The sequence below is a fragment of the Asparagus officinalis genome, chromosome 1 (assembly GCF_001876935.1).
Source record: "Asparagus officinalis chromosome 1, Aspof.V1, whole genome shotgun sequence".
Taxonomy (NCBI): Eukaryota; Viridiplantae; Streptophyta; class Magnoliopsida; order Asparagales; family Asparagaceae; genus Asparagus; species Asparagus officinalis.
The window spans coordinates 61,502,404-61,526,499 of NC_033794.1; positions in this window are offsets into that span (position 1 = coordinate 61,502,404).

Below are 24,096 nucleotides of genomic sequence, written 5' to 3' on the forward strand. Positions count from 1 at the left end.
TCTCGTTCATTGAAGGAATCGAGAGGGGATTTTGGTTGTGGTCCTAAGGTTTGACCAGGTAAACGGTGGGTTTAGTGCTTATCACTTTATTTGTAATGATCGGGTTATCCCTAAGAAAATTACATATAACATTCTTTCAGGAACTTCCCGTTACATGAATTATCCACCCCCAGCTTTTCTTGCGAAACTGGGTTTATCATCGTATCGGTTGCATGATCGGGTTATCCTTAAGAATACCACGCATGGCACTCTCCAGGAACTTCCCGTGGAAGAAAGGAAATAGTTTAGACTCATATACCTATTGGAGTATCAGGGAACAGTTTAACCTCTTATACCGGTTGGAGGATTGAGAAGCAGTTTATACTCATATACTCTTCGGAGTCTTAAGAAGCAGTTTATACTCTTATACTTATCGGAGTGGGTGTCATTCTCAACTGGCTTACTCTAGCGTTATGACGCCGGCTTTAACCAAGGTCTGGATACTATTCTTTAAAGTGTTATGACGCCGGCTTTAACCAAGGTCTGGATACTATTCTTTAAAGTAAAGCAGGCCTTGGTGGGATGATGGATCCTCCTGTGGTATGCGCAGTACTTCGGATTCGTAGTATTGTCAGCTTCCTCCTGATTCGTAATCGGTGGTAGCTTGATCTTGTTATTTTTAAGGAGTGATTCGAAGATGGCTGGAACATCTTCGTCTTTGAAGGAGTACTCTTTTTGAGGCCTCTGATCCGAAGTCTTCTGCTGTCTCCGGGATTGCTGTTGCGATGTTTGATTAGCATCAACAGCCACTGCATGTGTCTTGCCCTTACCACGGGAGGCGAAGTTAGAATTCGGAGGCTTAGTTGTTGATTGACCCCTCTCGGCTTTCTTCCTTCGGAGGAATCGCTCAGCTTGCTCCCCTCGGACCTTCAGATCCTTCCACGTTTTGGACGGTGCTGTCCCCATTGCTTCCAACACGTCCAACGAAAGATTGTTGTGGTAGGTCTGGAGAATGAACTCTTCAGTGATCGGATCTCGACAGTTCATCGTCTTGTTCCGAAACCTTTTGACGAAGGTATCGACTAACTCCCCGTCTTTTTGTTTCTCGTCCAGCAACGATCCGATGGATATCTCGGTATCATCATCGAAGAAGTTAGTGAGGAACTTAGTCTCCATATCGTCCCAGCTATTCACGCTACCTGGCTTGAGGCTGCGATACCAATCGAAGGCGGCTCCGCGAAGAGTGCCAACGAAAGACCGTACCATCAGAGGCTCATTGCCAGAGATGACCCCCAGATGTGATTTGAAGTAAATCACATGCTGAGTGGGTGAACCCTTCCCATCAAACGGTGGAAGTTGATTAAGTTGAACTTCGCCGGATACGGGATTGATTCTCATTCTCTCGGGTATGGACAAGGAATGTTAGTCTTCTTTATCTCTTGAGCGGAAATCAACGTATTGATTTTGCTCTCGAGATTTTTGATTTTCAGACTTTCACCCGAGTTTTCGTCAGCACGATTCTGAGGTGGAAGCGTGGTGTTGTGACTAGCATCCTCATTGCCACCCCCTGCATTAACGGGAGGGTTATTAGCGTTGCGAGCTTCATCCGCATCCGTATGCTCAACTTCCTGTTCGTCAATGCTTGGATTTGTTGGTCATGCATTTCTCTCATGTTCTGCATGGCCATCTGCATTTTGAACCTGAAGCTCTCCTGCTGTTTAGCCATGGCTTCTTCGAGCATCTTGGCCACTTGTTCCGCGCTTATCATAAATGACTCGCGGGGTTGTCCTTCGCTGGACACTGTATTATCTGATGCGACCGCAAAGCAGGAATCCGATTCTTCATCTTCTGAAGGTGTTCTTGTCCGAACCCTACCGTAAGTTCCTCGTATGATGGATCCAAACTGCAGACGGGTTACACACCGGGGTGCTTCCGGAATCGACTTGGGATTACCCTGTGTCGATGTCCTTTTGCTGGTCATGTTAGCGGTGACCCTCAGAAATTCTCCATCTTCGACCGCCGTTCTTCTTCGTCAGGAAACGCCTAGGCCTTGGTTTTGGGGTTTCGGTACTAAGTCTTTCGAACACTGAAACTCTCTCGGGGACTGCCTTGATGCAGTTACACTCAGACAGTACCGCCCGAATGAGCTTTGAACAAGGGCACTGAGTTTCTAGCCTTCGAGGACTTCTCTTTCTGGCTTTGCTCGTACCCCTAACACGATAGTACAGCTCATCCGTTTGAAAGTCGGAGCAACCTATCGTGTGTTGGCACGATTTCTCAGGTATAACGCAATCATCATCAGACGATAACATTTCCTTCTGAGAGCGAATTACCTTCTTCGGACTTTCGAGAGTCACGCGCCTCGAAACGCGCCTTTGTGGGCGTGAATTCTCAACGGGCTCCTGAACTTCAATGCGCAAAGTAGTGCGCTTGGGTGCCATGATTTCTTTGTCATGTTGAGGTTTGTGGCGACCACCAACATGTTGATTCGTTTGGGGCTTTCTTAGTGGGCCCAAACGTCCTCGGATTGGAGCTTTGCTTCGCTCCTCGGAAAGTGGACCGATGCGCTCCAAGACTGACTTCCTTTTCTGGGATGGTCCTGCGGGATCTCCCGGGGTAGTTGTGGAAATCATCGGTGGTCTGGATTGATTCGCCGAAGGTTGCACTTTCGACGGCCGCAGTTGCTGCTTTTTGGTCTGAACCGCCGCTTCAGACTTCGGCCTCCAAACTTTGCGAGTTGGTGGCGGCTTCTTGGCTACCTCTTTCTGCAGCTTTCTACGGGCTTCTTCGGCTTGAGCCCGTGCCTGCGCTGATAGTGCGCGGCGTTTGCGGATGCGTTCTTCCAGCGTCGAACGATTCCATTTGACACGGACCCATTCCATTATTGGCGGCTTGGAAGAGGCGTCGTTCATCTGTTGTTGAGGCTGTTTGCCTCTCTTGTTCTTCAGATCCACGTTGTAGCGGATCCCGTCAACTGACTCCATGGCCTTTGCGAATTGTTTCGCAAGGCGTTGACGTTGTCTTTGGCGGGCTCTCTTCGAGAGAGTCATCACGCCCCCTGCGGCAGAAGGGTTGGCCAGAGCAGATCCGACCTGGTTGGGAATTGGAGGAATCTCACTCGATGCGACTTTGGCATCCAGCGGGGCGAGATCTTCGTTGGTGTTTTCCACGTCTTCATACCAACGAGTTTTTCTCCTGGAGGAGAGCTTCTTGGATTTGCGGGGGGAGGTTGATCCGGACGAGGACAACAAGTACTCCTCGAACTTCTGCTGGTCGAACTCGTATTCGACCTCCTCCACGACCGGGATCGAGATCCGCGGCTGCGACGCTCCGATCTCGGCAGCGAGATCGGCGGCTCCCACTGTGGTCGCCAGATTGTTCGCGGGAAAAATAGTTTTCATTGAAGTCATTGTTTTCTTAAGCAACAGTTTATCGGTTACGAAACATCCGGTCTTTTTATAAGATCCGGTTACAACGAGATCAAAAAAGGAAATAAAAATTACAACTTTTCTCTTTTGTCGAACAAATCACGAGCTCCTGTTTTGCGGTCGCTCGCTTGCGTGGGTTGTTTGCCTGCGCCGGGGTTTATCCGTGGACCACTGCGAGATGTAGATCCGGTCGGATCTACGCAGTACGACGGGTATTATTTCGCTAAGGAAATAATAGCCGAGGGTACTATTTCGCCAAGGAAATAGTAGCCTTTAATTCTCGGGATCAAAGACCAAGCTTTGATCCGGAGTACGCCTGCGTAGATCTGAGATCCAGTCCTCTCGAACTCTTGCCTTATTTGGCGTTGACGATCGCCGAGCACCAGATCTGGGAGAGCAAGTCCTCAAAGCCCCAAAGCTTGGATCTTTTTTAGATCTGAGTCTTCAATTCAACAGAGCTTCGCCTCCAAAAAATCCAACCTTTTGAAATGAACCAAGGGGGGCCTATTTATAGGCTCTCTGAACTGTGCCCGGGCACAGATCTGGCCGGCCACCTATAGGTGGTTGATTCGGACTCTGATTAGTTGATCTGATTTGGCAGTAAATCTGATTCCTGATTTGGCAGTAAATCCACTTCTGAGTTCAAGTCTGAAACTGATCTTGATTCGATCGTGATTCGTCTGAGTCCGTCCTTGGATGGATGACTCGTTGATTCTTCAACCCGTTAGCTTAATTCTGCACGCGAGTGGATTTATTCCGTTGTTTGCGTGCGATTCGTTAATCTCGTCACCTCGTTGGTTCGTCGGTTTGTGCTGAGCTGTGCTAAGGGATCTATAAGCAATTTTATACACCTATACAGTGTATATCACTCTAAAACAAAAGAAACTAGGATGCTAACTGCTGCACCAAAATAACCCACAACGATAAGAACAGGAACCAACTTGGGGGGAACCGGCTCAAGGCGACGTGTTGCTGTCCTCGCTCGATACAAGGATATCTGAGAGACCAACGTCTTGAATGAGCTTCTTGATCTCGAGCGATTTCTTGGAGTTGGAGGCCCCTGCCCAGAGAAGAATGAAGTTAGCAGACTTCTTAATTATGCTATGAGGCGAAGAGGAGCTGTTGCAGAAGATCAAATTGTTGCGATCGTGCCATAGGACCCAACTGATGGTAGGAAAGCAGACACTCCATAAGAGGCGGGTGGAGGCGTGGACAGTAGGGTCTGAACAGAGATCTAGACACTTGGATGTGCTAGCAGGGAGGGAGGCCATGCCTAACTTAAGGAGGAAGGGTGACCAGATAACTTGAGTCCGGATGCAAGAGGAGAACAGGTGGTCGTGAGATTCTTGTTCTGGACAGTAGCTGCAACTGGAGTCAGCTAGCCACCCTTGAGAGGCTAGTCTATCCTTGGTCTTCAATCTAAGAGAGCTTAGGAGCCAGAAGAAAATCCGAACTTTGCTGGGCAGAAAGTTGTTCCATATGGATGGGAGGTGTTTGGATCTCATACCTCCATCTGCTAGGAAGCGGCGAAGGGAATTAACTGAGAAGGAATTTGATGCTGATAGCAGCCAAGATGGGCTGTCGGGGCAGACTGCGGAGGTTGAAGGAGCAAGGTTGAGAGAGGACAGAAGGTTTAGAAGAGCTTGCACTTGGGTCCTAGCAACGACATTCCTGGAACGCCTGATGATAGGATGCCAGACCCATGATCCCTCATGAATTCTCCCTTGAGATGCAACGGGGACGAATTTGGAGAAGGCTAAATCATATGCCTGGGGGAAGAGGCTAGCAAGAGAGTTGACTCCTGTCCACTTGTCTTCCCAAAAGAATGCAGTTAAGCCATTACCAAGAGACCATGAGATGAAGGGGGAGAAGATGTCAGAGCATGAGTGGACGTCTTTCCAGAAATGGGAACAGAGGTTGGAGGGGGATCTGCTGTGATGGTGGAAGGAGTAGATAGATTGGAGGACCCTCCCTACATAGCTGGAGGTGTCAAGGTAGCGCCATAGCCATTTGGAGAGGAGGGCACGGTTGAAAAGATGAAGGTTGATCACACCCAGGCCTCCACTGGCTTTGGGGGAACAGACAGATCTCCAATTGACAGGAAGATGAAGGTTGATCACACCCAGGCCTCCACTGGCTTTGGGGGAACAGACAGATCTCCAATTGACAGGATTATTGCCTTTGGAATTGTCTGGGGTCTTACCCCATAAGAAGTTGCACCTGATGCGATCAATGCGCTTGATGACCCAAGGAGGAAGTTTGAAGAAGGACATGTAGTAAACTGGTAAGGAAGAGAGGACTGATTTCAGGAGGACGAGGCGACCCCCGATGGACAGAAGTTTGCTTTTCCAAGTAGATAGTTTACGATGGAGGGAGTCCAGAAGAGGGAGCCAATCTGATCTGGAGAGAGAACCCTGTTTAAGTGGGAGACCAAGATACTTGATAGGAGGGGAGGCCAGAGAGCAGTTGAGAATATTGGCCAGCGTAGCTCCAGAGGATGAGGATTTGCCGCTGTATAGGAGGTTGGATTTGGCAAAGTTGATGGGCAGACCAGAGGTGCTTTCAAAGAGGTAGAGGATCGATTTGAGGTTAATGATGTCTGTCACAGAAGCTTTGCAGAAAATGATGGTGTCGTCAGCGAACTGCAAAGATTTGATGTCGTTTAGCTGACCCTTGAGGTTAAGATCTGAGAGATCTCCATGGTTGCTGCTGCTGAGAAGCATCCTACAGAGGACGTCAGCTACCAGGAGAAAGAGCATGGGGGAGAGGGGGTCCCCCTGCTTGAGGCCTCTGTGGCAGACGAAAGAATTAGAAGCAGTGTCGTTGACAAGGACAGAAGACTTGGAGGAAATGAGGGAGGATTTGATCCAGGAACACCATCTGGGGCCAAAGCCTCTAGCCTCGAGCAGGGATAAGAGGAAGTCCCACCCTACACAATCGAAGGATTTGCTGAAGTCAAGCTTGAGGATACAGGCCTCCAGCTTCTTAGAGTAACATTGGTGGAGCATTTCGTGGGCTAACACAATGGAGTCAACCGTCGATTTCCCGCTTTGAAAAGCTGATTGAGAAGGATGAATAAGGGAAGACAGGATGGGACTGAGGCGGTTCGCCAGGACTTTGGTGAAGATTTTGAACATACCATTAAGGAGGCTGATAGGCCTGAACTCAGAGGCAAGGGAAGGTGAGGGAGTTTTGGGGATGAGGGATATGAGGGAGTGATTGAAGATATGGAGGTGGGAGCTGTCACTGTATAGATGATTGAAGAAAGCTAGGATGTCGGGTTGGAGCAGGTCCCAAAAGGATTGGAAAAAGGAGATGGGAAGGCCGTCGGGACCTGGGGCTTTGTCTGGGTGGAGGCCAAAGATGGCTGATCTGATCTCGGCAGCTGAGAAGGGTTGATCCAAAGAGAGGAGGGAAGCAGACGGTTGGGGATAGAGGTGGTTCCAATCTAGCTGGAAGGGGGAAGGGGGGTTGGCTGTAAAGTGATTGGAGAAGTGCTGATAGAAGGCCTTTTGTTTGTCTAGCTCAGAGGAGAACGTCTGATTGTTGAAGGTGAGGTGGGGGATGAAACTCTTCCTTCTGTGGAAGGAAGCGGTTTTGTGAAAGAAGGCAGTGTTGGAGTCTCCAGCTAGAAGCCATTGGATAGATGATCTTTGTTTCCAGTATATTTCTTCTTGAGAGGCTAAGGATGAAAGGAAAAGTTTGAGGGAAGATCTGTAGGCTATTTCTGAAGGGAGGAGAGGTCTGGATTCTTCCAGGATATTAAGCGATAGGATGGCGTTAAGAGCGGCAGATTTGCTGAAAGAGATGGAATCGAAGATGTTAACTTTCCACCATTTGAGTCTACGCTTAAGGATCTTGAGTTTAAGGTGAAGAGATTTGACTGGATTACCTCCGCAAGAGAGGCTGGACCAGCATGAAGAGACGAAGCTAGAGAAGGAGGGATGGGAAAACCACGACTTATCGAGACGAAAGGGGGGCCTGGGGGGAGGGCAGAAGGTGTCTAAGATGATGAGTTCGTGGTCAGAGCAGGATGATGGGTGGCAGAATTGGTAGATGGAAGGGAATTTAGATTCGAAGTCTGGGGAGATAAGAAATCTGTCTAGTCTGGCCATGGAAGGGGAAGATTTCATGTTGGACCAGGTGAAAAGTTTACCATTCAGTGGAAGGTCAATCAGGTTAAGGGAGTTGATGAGGAGTTGGAAGTTGTTGATGTCTGAGTAAGAGGATAGCCTACCACTTCTTTCCTGGGAAGAGGAGGTAACATTGAAGTCTCCGAAGAGGGACCAGGGGTGGGGGAACATGATCTTGATTCTACAGAGCTCCCACCAACACACATCTCTGTCAGCCTTGTCAGTGGGAATCATGTATATTAGAGTTTGATTTTTTGTTATTGACATTCGTTATTTCATTACGATCGACGATCCTGGCCATAATAGGGAAGGTCGACCTGCTCACTTTTATACACACTCCTGGACCCGCCTCAATATATGTTTTGGAAGGGGCGTTACATATTTTATATACTTTCAGGTTTGGTGGTTATTTCTAAACTGAAATATGACCTCAAAATTAAGGAACATCTAGCAGTTGTTTTGTGGTAATGCAGGTTGAAAGCATTTTTTTATTGAGATAGAGCATGTATATCAAATTTATACCTAGCATTCATTTATGATTCCATGATATTAGGGTTCTTTTTCAAATAAATATACTTTGTTTTAAATTTAATACTATAGAACACTAGCATTAAAACACATCAGCAAAATAGTTCATCACGCTGGACAAAAGTCACTTCTGCAAATAGGAAGTCAGCCTCTTCTTGACCCTTACTCTACATATTTTTGTTAACATACGATGAATACTTAAAGGTTAAATTCCTAAAAAGCATTATAGTAAGCATGCATTTGAGGCTAAATACCCATATTGGTATTTTAATTCAACCCCATTTTCCAACAAGGTATTTTAATTAGGAAATTCGGCGATAAGACATTTTAATTGAATAAAATTACCATTTAGGTCCTTTTTCTCGTCGGCGGCCACTTTTCCGGCGAAAACTCATCACGTGCGTTGCACGTGGGGGATTAATCTGTGTTTAAGATGCTGATTTAGGTCTGTTTTCTGACGTGGCAGGGAACTCTCTCTCTCTCTCTTCTCTCTCTCTCTCTCTTTCTCATCTTCTTCCCCTCATTCTCAGGTTCGCTCTCCGTCTTCCTCTTCCTCACGATCCTCCTGATAACTTCTCTCAACGTAAGACTCCTCATCCCCTTCGCCCGCAAGTTCACGCACAACGTTCAAGGCATGCCCAGCCTCCAGCGCGTCGCCATTGGGCTCATGTTCGGAATGCTGGCAATGGCTACGTCCGCGGTCGTTGAGAACAAGAGGAGGCGGTTTTAGGTCGAGCGCGGCGTAAAGATCAGCTGTTTCTGGCTTGTTCCTCAGTACTTCCTGGTGGGCACCGGCGAGGCCTTTGTTTACGTTGGGCAGCTGGAGTTTTTCATCAGAGAGGCTCCGGAGAGGATGAAGTCGATGAGCACGGGCCTGTTTCTGACGACGTTGGCGCTGGGGTTCTTCCTGAGCAGCGCCGCCGTCAGCCTCCTTCACCGCCTCAGCTCGAACCCCGTTATGGAGGCGGTCGTGCTGGCTTGCCGGCGACGGTCGGAAGAGGATTCTTTGTGGATCTGAGAATGAGGGGAAGAAGATGAGAAAGAGAGAGAGAGAGAAGAGAGAGAGAGAGTTAATTCCCTGCCACGTCAGAAAACAGAGCTAAATCAGCATCTTAAACACAGATTAAGCCCCCACGTGCAACGCACGTGATGAGTTTCGCCGGAAAAGTGGCCGCCGACGAGAAAAAGGACCTAAATGGTAATTTTATTCAATTAAAATGTCTTATCGCCGAATTTCCTAATTAAAATACCTTGTTGGAAAATGGGGTTGAATTAAAATACCAATATGGGTATTTAGCCATGCATTTGACTAAACAAATGACATATTAGTTATGTGTATCATTTCCATTATTAGGTCAACTGACGATTCAAATTATCACATATTTAAAAATTGCAAACATGACAAAAAAAAAGAATTTAATTTTTTGCAAATGCTAAAATCATAAAAGAATAATGGCTTAGTCGTACAACCATGGAACATGATCATGTGAAGAGAATTATAGGCGTTAAAAAGATGTTGCCGTTGTGGTAGAATGCCATGCGATGCGAACTTGCACTTAGACGGCTCTGACAAAACTCTCCACCATATATAGCCTTTAAGGAAGTTAAAAAGAAGAATTAAATGTTAGATCTAATATTTAAGATCTAAATCTTAAAGTCATGATTAATTCAAAGAGATTAATAAGAATCAAAAGGTGCGGAAGCATATACCTGAATCTCTTAAGGAAAACCTTATTAGGGTTTTGATGATCTTCTAACCTTAGGGTTTCTCTCCTTAAGGATCTCTTTAGATGGGGATAAGAGAATGAGAGTGGCTAACCCTAGATTAGGGAGCATAACCCCATATATATAGGTGTTGTACATTTGTAATTTGGCCCCTCATCAAATTACAGTTACAACCTGGTATCTGCACATATAACCCCATGATTTATTTAAATACTCATTAACCCAAATTAATTGATCACTTTAGTGGGTTATCCTGAAGGATAGCAATACACACAGATTAATCATATGTGCCCACAAATAGATTTAATTAGATTTAAATCCAACAATCTCCCACTTGAGCACCATATTACTCCTTAAAGTGTGTATAATCTTATGAGCTCAAAATTGCTATCATTGTAAAGATATTTCCGAACAATCTCGTCCATCCAATATAGGATCAAAGCGGCCTTCGTCACATAGGATGTAGTGATGATGTTGGACGTAAAAATTATCAAGCTATCACTGTAGTTTTCTAAAAATGGTCAACGATAGCTTTGAAAAGTAATGAAAATGGTTGCTAAAGAAAAGTAACATGCTATGTAATGTTTCACATGGTTTCTATTAACTTAGTTCTAAAAATTGTATGATTTCTACGCCAATTTGAATTGACAAAACTGATAGACAAATACATAGGATTGTTTGACTTTCAATTACGACTTCATAGTCAAGTTTGGATCAAATCAGAGTCGTAGAGCTCAAATTATAACCATTTTAGTGAACAAGTGATAAAACCGTAAATATCTTGAAATCTGCCTAAATAAAAAACCTATTTGAGTTTTCTCTCTCGACAAATCAACGAACGACTGCCATATTGTCCGGACGAGTCGACGAATGACCCACTAGTCCATCAACCCATCCGCCCGGGTTTGGCTAGCAAAAATTAGCCCAAATCTGCGACATCTATACCTCTTTTCTAGCAATATACTCATAGAGCTTAGGCTATTTCTTGTCATTCTAAGGTAATTTCAAATAATATTCCATTTCTAAGTAGTTTGACTTGAAGTGAAATATTTATGGTACACATTGATCTTGTCCCCCACCTTGAGCCTGTAAACTAAGCCTCATTTGTTTGGAAAAAGATGGATGAAAAAAAGAGAGAAGAGAATTAGATATGAGATTTGACATCTCTATTGTGAGATAGAAAAGAGGAAAATCTAGAATTTTTTATTGAAGGATTATTTTTGAAGCTTTGCATATTGGATCTCTTCAAGGTTTTAAGACAATGTCTATGCTACCATTCAGAGGAGATCTTTGCATCGACATTATCCATTGAAGATCTACACAATTGTTTAAATGACGTATTTTTATGTTAACTCTTTTCAAATTTGAATTGCAAGGTTAATTGATCTGAAGTCTCAGTCTTGGGGATAGATTGACTATGTGAGATATCTAAGAATTGTATTAGTTTTTTACCTTACTGAGATCAGGTAGGACCTGGTGTAAGAGCTTTTACAAACTTGGGAGTTTGGTACTTCTCAGATAATAAACTGATTTCGCAAGGATGAAATCCATGGATTTAGGCATCGTGCTAAACTACATAACATCATTGTATTTGTGTTTGATTACTTGCTTGGTTATTTGATTTCACTTATTTAATTGCATAACTTTTTAAAAATAACATCGTTTTCAATTCAACCCTATTTGCCCTCTTCTAGGGTTGCGTAACTAGATCCAAACAATGCATCACATTAATAGCTTTTGATGATACCTAAACCCAAACATCGAATAAATTTTAGCGTATATTACCATAATAAGAGGCTAAAGATAAACATTAACAACAAAAGCAACTTATCGTGCAAAATTATGGAATAATTTACCTTGAATCTAAGCTAGTGCTTTGTTGAGTCTGAGATTGGGACAAGGATTTGATAACCTGGGACTTGGACCTAAACCCATGTTTGGTGTTGCATGGGACTAGAACATTGGTGGCATTGAAAATTGGTTGTATAACCCAAAATTGAGTTTATGAAATCCCTTGAACCCCTAGGGTATTAAAGGTACCAGGATTGGGCCTCTCAAAAATCCGTAATTACTTTGCCTCTAAAATATTCGCAATCTCCTCTCCTCTCCACTTGATCTCCATCTTTGATCTCATCTCCCCTCGATCTCCATCTTCAATCTCCTCTCCCCTTGACCTCGAGCTTTACCTTTAATATCCTCTCGCCTCGGATCTCCTCTCCTCTGAGCACCACCCATCTTTGATCTCCTCTCCTTATATCTCCAATGCCCTCTCCTTCAAGCTCCACTTATCTCTATCTCCACTCCTTGTCTCTCTACATCGCCCCAGTTTTCAATCACTGACTAAGCTATGGAGGAAGTAATTTTAAGGTCTTCTAATTTATAAATATTCTATATTTTAATTTAGTTCCTAGCTTTTAGTTTTTTAAAGTAACATGAGCTTTGTCTTCTAGTTTCTAGAAGAGATTTTTGTTTTTACAATTTACTAATTATCTACTCGTTTAAAGTTAGCTTTTGTTGATTGTTTCCAGCATTGTTGTAATGGGAAATGGCTAAAATTTGGGTTTTACAATTGTATAAAATTCAAGCAACTATTGTTTCTCATTGTAGTAATTGTATTGCAAGGCGTTTCGTCTAAAATTTAGATATTTATAATTATAGATTGCCTTTTAAAAGGATATTTGCATTCACAATTAGTTTTTTTGGTGAATGAAAAATTTTATTCACTACCAAATATTAAAAGTTAAATACACCTCAAGAAAACTCAGTTTTTTTTTTCAAAAACTGAGTACCAAAAACAGAACCCTCTATCAATTGAGATTACAAAACCAGAACCCTCTAACAAAACGGAAACCTCTATCCACCGAGGTTACATTGATCTTTGATGTCTGGATTATTGAGAGCAATGTACAAAATCTCCATCTTGATTTCCTTAAACACAGCATCTGCATCTTTATATTTCCCCTGGAACAGTCTTCTATTTCTTTCTCTCCATAATATGTATATTGTAGTAACCATGGCCATCCTTTTAAGCTTCTGAGTTAATCCTTTACCTCTCAGGCAGTTTGAGAACCAGTTCAAACATAGATTCCAATCATTAGATTTCCATCTACATTTTAACCAATCCAACACATCATTCCACACACAACCTGAAAATGGACAATCAAAAAAGAGATGATTCCTGGATTCCACTGAAAGAGAGCACAGGCAGCAAATATTGGAATGGATGATCCCCCACTTTATAATTCTGTCCAATGTTAACAATCTGTCCTGAATAGCAAGCCAGCATATGAACGAGTGTTTAGGAATATTAAGCTTCTCCCAAACAAGTTTTGACCATGAAACATAGCTTGCCCTTGGATATAGGATCCGATATAGTGCAGAAAGTTTGATTTTCCCCCTACATAGTAGGAACATAAGATATTCTTCAGATTATCTACCCCTCCACTGAAGGAAATAGCTTTGTCTCTTATCTTAATCAACTGCTTCCATGTCCATGAGTCACCCCTTTTAGTATTCATATTCCATATATCTCTGTTTTTTAAATATGTACCATGAATCCATTTAATCCATATAATTCTTTGTTTGTATGAATATACCATATACACCTCAAAGCAGAGGCATAATTCCATATAGGAGCAGAAAACAAACCCAATCCTCCTTGATCCTTTCTTAAACATACTCTCTCCCATGACACAAGAGGAGTTCTAAAATTCTGATCTGATTTACCCCATAGAAACTGATAATCACATTTTATTACAATTTTATACCCTCATTATCTATTTTATATGAATAAATATGAATGTAACCCTAGATTAGGGACCATAACCCCTTATTTATAGGTGTTGTATATTTGTAATTTGGCCCCTCATCAAATCATAATTACAACCTGGTATCTGCACATATAACCCCATGATTTATTTAAATACTCATTAACCCAAATTAATTGATCACTTTAGTGGGTTATCCTGAAGGATAGCAATACACACAGATTAATCATATGTGCCCACAAATAGATTTAATTAGATTTAAATCCAACAATCTCCCACTTGAGCACCATATTACTCCTTAAAGTGTGTATAATCTTATGAGCTCAAAATTGCTATCATTGTAAAGATATTTCCGAACAATCTCGTCCATCCAATATAGGATCAAAGCGGCCTTCGTCACATAGGATGTAGTGATGATGTTGGACGTAAAAATTATCAAGCTATCACTGTAGTTTTCTAAAAATGGTCAACGATAGCTTTGAAAAGTAATGAAAATGGTTGCTAAAGAAAAGTAACATGCTATGTAATGTTTCACATGGTTTCTATTAACTTAGTTCTAAAAATTGTATGATTTCTACGCCAATTTGAATTGACAAAACTGATAGACAAATACATAGGATTGTTTGACTTTCAATTACGACTTCATAGTCAAGTTTGGATCAAATCAGAGTCGTAGAGCTCAAATTATAACCATTTTAGTGAACAAGTGATAAAACCGTAAATATCTTGAAATCTGCCTAAATAAAAAACCTATTTGAGTTTTCTCTCTCGACAAATCAACGAACGACTGCCATATTGTCCGGACGAGTCGACGAATGACCCACTAGTCCATCAACCCATCCGCCCGGGTTTGGCTAGCAAAAATTAGCCCAAATCTGCGACATCTATACCTCTTTTCTAGCAATATACTCATAGAGCTTAGGCTATTTCTTGTCATTCTAAGGTAATTTCAAATAATATTCCATTTCTAAGTAGTTTGACTTGAAGTGAAATATTTATGGTACACATTGATCTTGTCCCCCACCTTGAGCCTGTAAACTAAGCCTCATTTGTTTGGAAAAAGATGGATGAAAAAAAGAGAGAAGAGAATTAGATATGAGATTTGACATCTCTATTGTGAGATAGAAAAGAGGAAAATCTAGAATTTTTTATTGAAGGATTATTTTTGAAGCTTTGCATATTGGATCTCTTCAAGGTTTTAAGACAATGTCTATGCTACCATTCAGAGGAGATCTTTGCATCGACATTATCCATTGAAGATCTACACAATTGTTTAAATGACGTATTTTTATGTTAACTCTTTTCAAATTTGAATTGCAAGGTTAATTGATCTGAAGTCTCAGTCTTGGGGATAGATTGACTATGTGAGATATCTAAGAATTGTATTAGTTTTTTACCTTACTGAGATCAGGTAGGACCTGGTGTAAGAGCTTTTACAAACTTGGGAGTTTGGTACTTCTCAGATAATAAACTGATTTCGCAAGGATGAAATCCATGGATTTAGGCATCGTGCTAAACTACATAACATCATTGTATTTGTGTTTGATTACTTGCTTGGTTATTTGATTTCACTTATTTAATTGCATAACTTTTTAAAAATAACATCGTTTTCAATTCAACCCTATTTGCCCTCTTCTAGGGTTGCGTAACTAGATCCAAACAATGCATCACATTAATAGCTTTTGATGATACCTAAACCCAAACATCGAATAAATTTTAGCGTATATTACCATAATAAGAGGCTAAAGATAAACATTAACAACAAAAGCAACTTATCGTGCAAAATTATGGAATAATTTACCTTGAATCTAAGCTAGTGCTTTGTTGAGTCTGAGATTGGGACAAGGATTTGATAACCTGGGACTTGGACCTAAACCCATGTTTGGTGTTGCATGGGACTAGAACATTGGTGGCATTGAAAATTGGTTGTATAACCCAAAATTGAGTTTATGAAATCCCTTGAACCCCTAGGGTATTAAAGGTACCAGGATTGGGCCTCTCAAAAATCCGTAATTACTTTGCCTCTAAAATATTCGCAATCTCCTCTCCTCTCCACTTGATCTCCATCTTTGATCTCATCTCCCCTCGATCTCCATCTTCAATCTCCTCTCCCCTTGACCTCGAGCTTTACCTTTAATATCCTCTCGCCTCGGATCTCCTCTCCTCTGAGCACCACCCATCTTTGATCTCCTCTCCTTATATCTCCAATGCCCTCTCCTTCAAGCTCCACTTATCTCTATCTCCACTCCTTGTCTCTCTACATCGCCCCAGTTTTCAATCACTGACTAAGCTATGGAGGAAGTAATTTTAAGGTCTTCTAATTTATAAATATTCTATATTTTAATTTAGTTCCTAGCTTTTAGTTTTTTAAAGTAACATGAGCTTTGTCTTCTAGTTTCTAGAAGAGATTTTTGTTTTTACAATTTACTAATTATCTACTCGTTTAAAGTTAGCTTTTGTTGATTGTTTCCAGCATTGTTGTAATGGGAAATGGCTAAAATTTGGGTTTTACAATTGTATAAAATTCAAGCAACTATTGTTTCTCATTGTAGTAATTGTATTGCAAGGCGTTTCGTCTAAAATTTAGATATTTATAATTATAGATTGCCTTTTAAAAGGATATTTGCATTCACAATTAGTTTTTTTGGTGAATGAAAAATTTTATTCACTACCAAATATTAAAAGTTAAATACACCTCAAGAAAACTCAGTTTTTTTTTTCAAAAACTGAGTACCAAAAACAGAACCCTCTATCAATTGAGATTACAAAACCAGAACCCTCTAACAAAACGGAAACCTCTATCCACCGAGGTTACATTGATCTTTGATGTCTGGATTATTGAGAGCAATGTACAAAATCTCCATCTTGATTTCCTTAAACACAGCATCTGCATCTTTATATTTCCCCTGGAACAGTCTTCTATTTCTTTCTCTCCATAATATGTATATTGTAGTAACCATGGCCATCCTTTTAAGCTTCTGAGTTAATCCTTTACCTCTCAGGCAGTTTGAGAACCAGTTCAAACATAGATTCCAATCATTAGATTTCCATCTACATTTTAACCAATCCAACACATCATTCCACACACAACCTGAAAATGGACAATCAAAAAAGAGATGATTCCTGGATTCCACTGAAAGAGAGCACAGGCAGCAAATATTGGAATGGATGATCCCCCACTTTATAATTCTGTCCAATGTTAACAATCTGTCCTGAATAGCAAGCCAGCATATGAACGAGTGTTTAGGAATATTAAGCTTCTCCCAAACAAGTTTTGACCATGAAACATAGCTTGCCCTTGGATATAGGATCCGATATAGTGCAGAAAGTTTGATTTTCCCCCTACATAGTAGGAACATAAGATATTCTTCAGATTATCTACCCCTCCACTGAAGGAAATAGCTTTGTCTCTTATCTTAATCAACTGCTTCCATGTCCATGAGTCACCCCTTTTAGTATTCATATTCCATATATCTCTGTTTTTTAAATATGTACCATGAATCCATTTAATCCATAATAATTCTTTGTTTGTATGAATATACCATATACACCTCAAAGCAGAGGCATAATTCCATATAGGAGCAGAAAACAAACCCAATCCTCCTTGATCGGGGTTCTAAAGTTCTGATCTGATTTGCCCCATAAAAACTTCCTGCACAATGCATCAACTCTCTGCATAAGCATTCACAATTAGTTATTTCTAACATAAAACACTACCAGCTGATAAAACATGATATATTTTATTTTCCCTCTTTTTTATAATTTGTAATTTACTGCTAATCAAAATTATTTGAATTGATAGCTTGTTGTTCTTGAGTGATTCATGAACAATTTCTTACTTGTAAACTAAATTTTGGAAAAAATTATATTTTATATTCCAAATCATTCATTTTCCAATGTGAAGTTGGTACTAAATATGTTCTGCAGTAAGAAACCCTAAACTTATTATATAAATTGGAACTCATTCTTTTGCGCATCATATGATTCAAATTTTTAATAAAATTCTTTACGATCTAAGTTTAGATAATGATAAAAAATGCAAATTTGTCTGCTATTAACATTAACTACTACATTACCTTGTGCACATGCACGTGCAAGTAATATTTGATGTCTAAAGAGTTCTCGATCATACATGTTAATTATGATATAATCATTTAACATGCATTTATAGTATCTCTAGTAAAAAATATTGATCAAAACAATAAGAATCTATTTTTTTTTAAATATATTTTTTATGCATCCAAAAAATTATTGTATCATTCTTCATTTTAATAATAGGAATGAAATTAAGCTTAAAAGTTATTTGTTTATTGAGCATTAGAGGATATAAATAAAACGAATTCTAGTTTATTATTTTATGAACTTTTTCATTTCTCAGTTAACTTTTAGGTTAAAGCAACAAAAACTATTATACAAAAGAATGTCATCCACATTTTAGAATTTATTACTATAATTATGAAAAGAACTGTTTTAGTTATTTAAAAAAATTAAATTAAATATTAAATACATGTTAAATAAGGGTCTTATTTATAATATATTAAGTAAGGACTTTATTTATAACATGCTACTACCTAGTTAACATTGTATTTCATTTTTATTTTTTTAAATTATAATCTTTTGAATTGTCATGCATGGAATTTTAAATTTGAGAAGGAGATTATTGCCCTTCTAAAGAATGAGAATGAAATTTGAAATTTGAAAAAGAGATAGATTTAAAAGATATGGAAGAATGAAAAGTTATGGAACGTTCTAAAAGGAGGAGCGAGGGTGCCCACGTCAACAAGATGATAACAAAAATGACCAAACTACCCTCATCTTTTTTTAAATGACCTCCAATTCTTGTATGAAATTGAAGGAATAAAAACTCTTTCCTCCACTTTTGTATGCCATCGTAATTACTTTTATATACTATAGAAAATTTATAATATACTCATAAAAGAGTGAGCTTATTTAAAATTTATGTGTGAGTATTGTCCCACATTGAAAAGATTATGGTTCAATGATCATTGCATTTTATTACACAATTATACCCTCATAATCTATTTTACTTTGAATAAAATATTTGCTAATAAGTATTTTATCTTAATTGTAGGTTAATAAAGATTTAATGAATAAGAGTCCAAAATAACTTATTTCCCTCAAATTTCTACATTTTATTGAAGCTTGTGACGCCCCTAGGTTCACACAAGGTTGCAGTCCAATATGAATCCAAGTATGTCAAACCTACCATGCACCAACACTGTGCAAAAACATGTTTTACCATCACAGTAATATCACTCTAGTGGAAACAACAACTAGTGTAGGTAAAAACAGGAAAGATAAAGGTAATAATAAAATGAACATGATTAAATAAAGAGATATCCAATAATATAATCATGTTCCAAATAAAACAAAATGAAATACAACTGATACTAGAATAAATATAAAATGTCTCAATACACAAAGTCAACTGAAAAGTACATAAGCTCTCTCAGCCCTCAAAATAAAATGTAAGACTAATAATCAACTAGAAATAAAACTAAACATTTGTGGAGCAGAACTACTAAAAATAATTGACGACGACTATGCTGAAAGTCCGTCAACCTGCGACTCTCCGAATTTCTGCTCCGCTGCCTGAAAAGAAGTGAAATCAACAATGTTAGAGTGCTAGCAAGATCATCTCCATCCTCCCCTAAGGAAGGGCTACTAAGTATGATGGAGTCTCTACCTATAAGTGCATAGTCTACCAAAATCATTTTACCCTGTACTATATGGAATTTATGTTTAGAAATTTACAACACAAGACTGGTATGTCGAACGAAATAATCCAAACAAATAAACTCTCATATATATACCATGTGTCTCAAGTCCTAAATTCTAGATATAACTTCCAACTAAGAATAAAACAATAAAGGAGAACAATACAGAAAGAAATACATCAATCGTCTCCAAATAAAATGTCATCCAACTCCTCATACCACCCTTAGTGGACAAAACAGATACCAGTACACTATCCCATGTACCAAAGTTGTGAAATACATTCACAATAGATCATATCGAACGAGTGTCACTAATCGCCTACAATTAGGTTATTATCAAATTTATCAAATCGTCCTTCTCTGGAATTCTTTAACTCATTGCACCCCCATGCGGATCTATAAATAGTATATCAACTCATCCAACCCCCGTGAGAATCGATAAATAGGTATATCAACCTTAGTTAGTATCACTGCTCTAGTTCCAGCATCCTTAGGATCATCCTGTGTCGAGTCGTGGAGATAGAATAAAGTTTATTAGGATTCATGTATAGAGTCCTCTAGGAATTCCTAGAATGAGTGAGAACGGTATATACGTATACCTTGAAAATTACGAATCTTTTTTTGACTATCTTACTTCGATTGAAAAATATTTGCATGAATGAATTACGATACAACTTTTCTTATTGCTCTATATTGTATATGTTTTTGTCTGAGGTCTCATAACTGCGTCTTATAAACTCTCTTCCTGGAAATTTATAGATGGCTAGACAAGGATGTGAATGGAGATTATCCCATGCTCAGAGAGAAACAGTATGAGCCAAAGCTAGAGCCACAGTAGGCTCCACTTGAGCAACAGTAGGCTCCACTTGAGCCACAGTAGGCTCCACTTGAGGTGCAGCAGGCTCCGTAGTACCTCATCATCGACCTCATAGAACCTATAGCAGCTAGGATAGCAGTTCTCAAGGAGTGAGTGGCGAGCCAGACTCCACCGGTATTACCACCGTCTGTAGTTCCATCGCTAGTGATTTCAGCCATTCCAATTTCAGAGGAGTCCTCAGATGGTACACTAGGGATCACGCCACCACCAGTTGTAGGTAAAGCCATGGAGTAGGAGGCTTGGCTCTGTCTTGTTGAAAGGTGCTAGAAGATGAGGGCACTGGAATTTTAAGGATCATCAGATTCACTTTTAGCCCACAAGTGGAAGGAAGATGTGGGGAATATTCTTGACTTGCTTGATGTTGATTTAGTCTAGAAGCAAATGTTAGCAGCTTTCAACCTGAAGGGTGATGCCGGGGGATGGTATAGGCTTCAGTTTACCCCAGAGCAGCAGATGACGCTTTCATGGGAGGATTTTGTCTATTTCTTCGATGAGCAGTACATCTCTTCTGCGGCACGAACGAAAAAGAGCTTGAGTTGACCACATTAGAGTAGGGAGACATGACCGTAGCAAACTACGAGAGCCGATTCATGAGTCTACTTCATTTCACGAGCATGTGGTAGACAGGAGAGCGCCAGACACAGATGTTTCTTACGGGGCTTAGTCCAAGCCTTCGTCGCTACCTCATATCTAGGAGGTTTCACTCAGTTTGAGAGGTAGCTGATGCAGCCATTTCGTAGGAGATAGAGACTGTGATGTTCTAAAAGACTAGAGAGGGTAAGGGTAAGAGACCTTTCGCCGGACCTGGAGGACCCCAGCAGCGGGGTAAGGATTTTCAACACCAGTAGTAGGGTCAGTCCAAGAGGGGACCACAACATGATCAGAGAACACCACAGCAGCGTAGGATTCAGGGTGCAAGTTACAATTATAACAAGATTGGGCATAAGGCCAAGGATTATCGTAGTGCACCTGCAAAAGGACAGCAGGGCAGAGGCTAGGGCCAGCAATAGGGACGAGGACACAAACAGCAACAAAACTGTAGTTAGGGTCAACAACAGCAAAGAATAGAGGCACCACCTGCCGTTCTGAGGATTGAGGGGCTAGCGGGCTAGATTCACGCTATTCAGGAGTTTCCTCAGGGTCAGACAGACCCATATGTTCCACCACTAGCAACATAGCAGGCGCCAGCCACCGACAGGGTTTATGCAGTCATTAATGTCTATGTATGCATCTATTCATTGAGTGAGCAGGTTGGAGGTTTAATGGCCATGCCCATGAATATCAAGTCATAAGAGGTAATAGGGATCAGTCCAATGTCCCATAACCATGACCTTCACAGTTCATCTCACATAGGTAAGTCCTTAGAGGGTGTCTACAGTCTGTAATGACACCTCCACAGATTGTGAATTGGACTTACTAAGAGAATTACTCAACCTGGACAAGACATCATTTGAGCATTGTCATCGTAGGAATGGAGTTGTAGCTGTGCAAATCATAATAAATGTATCTATTACTACAAATAAGAGTATAACTCTAAGGTTCAGCGCTCCACACTAGAATCACCAACTCCAACTTGTTTCTACCATCCTATTTGAAGGTTGGGTTCCTATTTTCAGTGATCTCCTTTAAGAACTTAACCTCATCCTTCTCGATGATACTAGGAACAAACTTTTAGAAAGACCCTTCATCAAATTGGACTTCAAGAAAATCCAGGGTCATGAATGACTTTGCAACCATTTTATTTTACAATGCAAGATAAATACTCATCTAGATAACACTCCACATGTGGAAGAAAATCAATATATTTATAAGAGGCACTAGAAGATATCAATTAGCATTCCATCTTAGAAAGATGTCATGCACATCACTGAATTATAGTAAACTTTACATATGAGAAAAGTTGTCATATATATAACGCCCCCACCCCCACCCCCATAAAAAAACCTATTGAGGTAGGACTAGGGAGGTACATAAAAATTAGGCATGACCTGACTGTAATAAGGAGAGTCGACTTGCTCAGCTATATATACTCATATATCAAGCAATATACTGAAGAGAGAAATTAAAGCAGCAGATATATATACAACACTAGAATCACGAGGTTGATAGCAGAGTCCACAGCATAGTAGAATAGCAAAAAGCTAAATGGAACAATAATACACCACATAGTCATAAATTGTCGTATAATTATTACATATCCAACTACTCAAAAAGTACTATAAAACTTAAACACAAAATTATTTCTACTTTGACTGAAACGTGAGCTAATCTTCTTTGTCAAGGTTTGTATCCCATTTCCTTTAAATACTTTGCAATATGCTATAGAAATGATAAGGGTGAGGCTAGTGCTAAATAGGCAACCATAAAAATCTTCAGTACAACATAATGGGATAAAAAGAAAGGAATATATGTGGACATTTGAAATAAAAATGTATAGATATTAGTAGTAATCCACCAATACTTATAATATGATTGTCGATCAAAACAAAATAATAGATGTCAATAACGAATAATCAAGTTCTAATATTCAGGATACCAAAATTTCCCAATCATGGGATATATCAATAAACCATGTATGCTTTTGTTTATACACCCACCGGTGAGCGCCCTTACACAGTGTATATCCCCATTGGGACCCACTTTCATTTACAGCATACTGGTGAAGCTTACTTCACACAGGGCGTAATCCATGAATATAGAGTATCATCAAGTTAACAAATGGAAGAATACTATTGTAGGCATATAAAATTGCTTATAGGTCCCTTAACACGGCTCAACACGAACTAATGAACTATCGGGCGACGTATCTAAGCACGATCGTTAGCCCGTCAACACCGAAGCCAAACAATGTGCGACGGAGCGGATTAACGAGGCTACGAAGCTGACGAACCGCACGCGAACGACGGAATGAATCCACTCACGTGTGGAATCGAACCAACGGTTCAAGGAGTCAACGAGTCATCCATCCAGGCTTCCAAATCAAGATTCAGAACAAATCGGGGTTCAGAGCAACGCCACAGGCAAACTCGGATGAATCGCGATCGAGTCACGATTAGTTTTGGAATCAAACTCAGAATCGGATTTACTGCCAAATTAGGAATCAAATCAACGAATTGATTTCAGACCAATCAACCGCATAACCGAATCACGGATGAAGCGGATACAAGAACCAAAACAACCGAACGACGGACGCAAAACCCGGAGGGGCTCGGCCGAAACCGAGCCACCTCAAGGTGGTTCACAAGGACCGAAACAACCGAAAGACGGACGCAAAGCCCGGAGTGGCTCGGCATGAGCCGAGCCACCCTGAGGTGGCCACCCAGATCTGTGCCAAATGCACAGATCTGGTTGCCTATAAATAGGTGGGGTCATTCATCATTTTGGAAAACTTTTGGAAGAACTTTTGGAGAGCCGAAACTCTGCCGGATTGAGACCTCATCTTGGAGTTTTTTGAAGGCTTGAAGACTTGGACGTCCAGATCTGATTCTTAGCGAGCACCCGCATCGCAAAAGGCAGGAGTTCGAGGGGATCGAGATCTCAGATCTACGTTGTTACACTCCGGGTCAAAGCTTGGTCTTTGATCCCGAGATTCGAGCGATTGTTTCCTTGGTGAAATAATCCCTCCGGCTATTATTTCCTTGGTGAAATAATACCCGTTATACTGCGTAGATCTGCTCGGATCTAGATCGCGCGGTGGTCCACGGCAAATAACCCTGGCGCAGGCAAAGAACCCACCAAAGCGAGCTACCGCAAAACAGGAGCTCGCGATTTGTTCGACAAAAGAGAAAAAGTTGTAATTTTTTTAATTTTCTTTATTTTTTATTTTCATTGTAACCGGATCTAAAAAAGACCGGATCTTTTGTAACCGAAAAACTATTATTCAAGTAAGTCCAAGAAATTCCAGAAGTTCTCCTCCAGGAG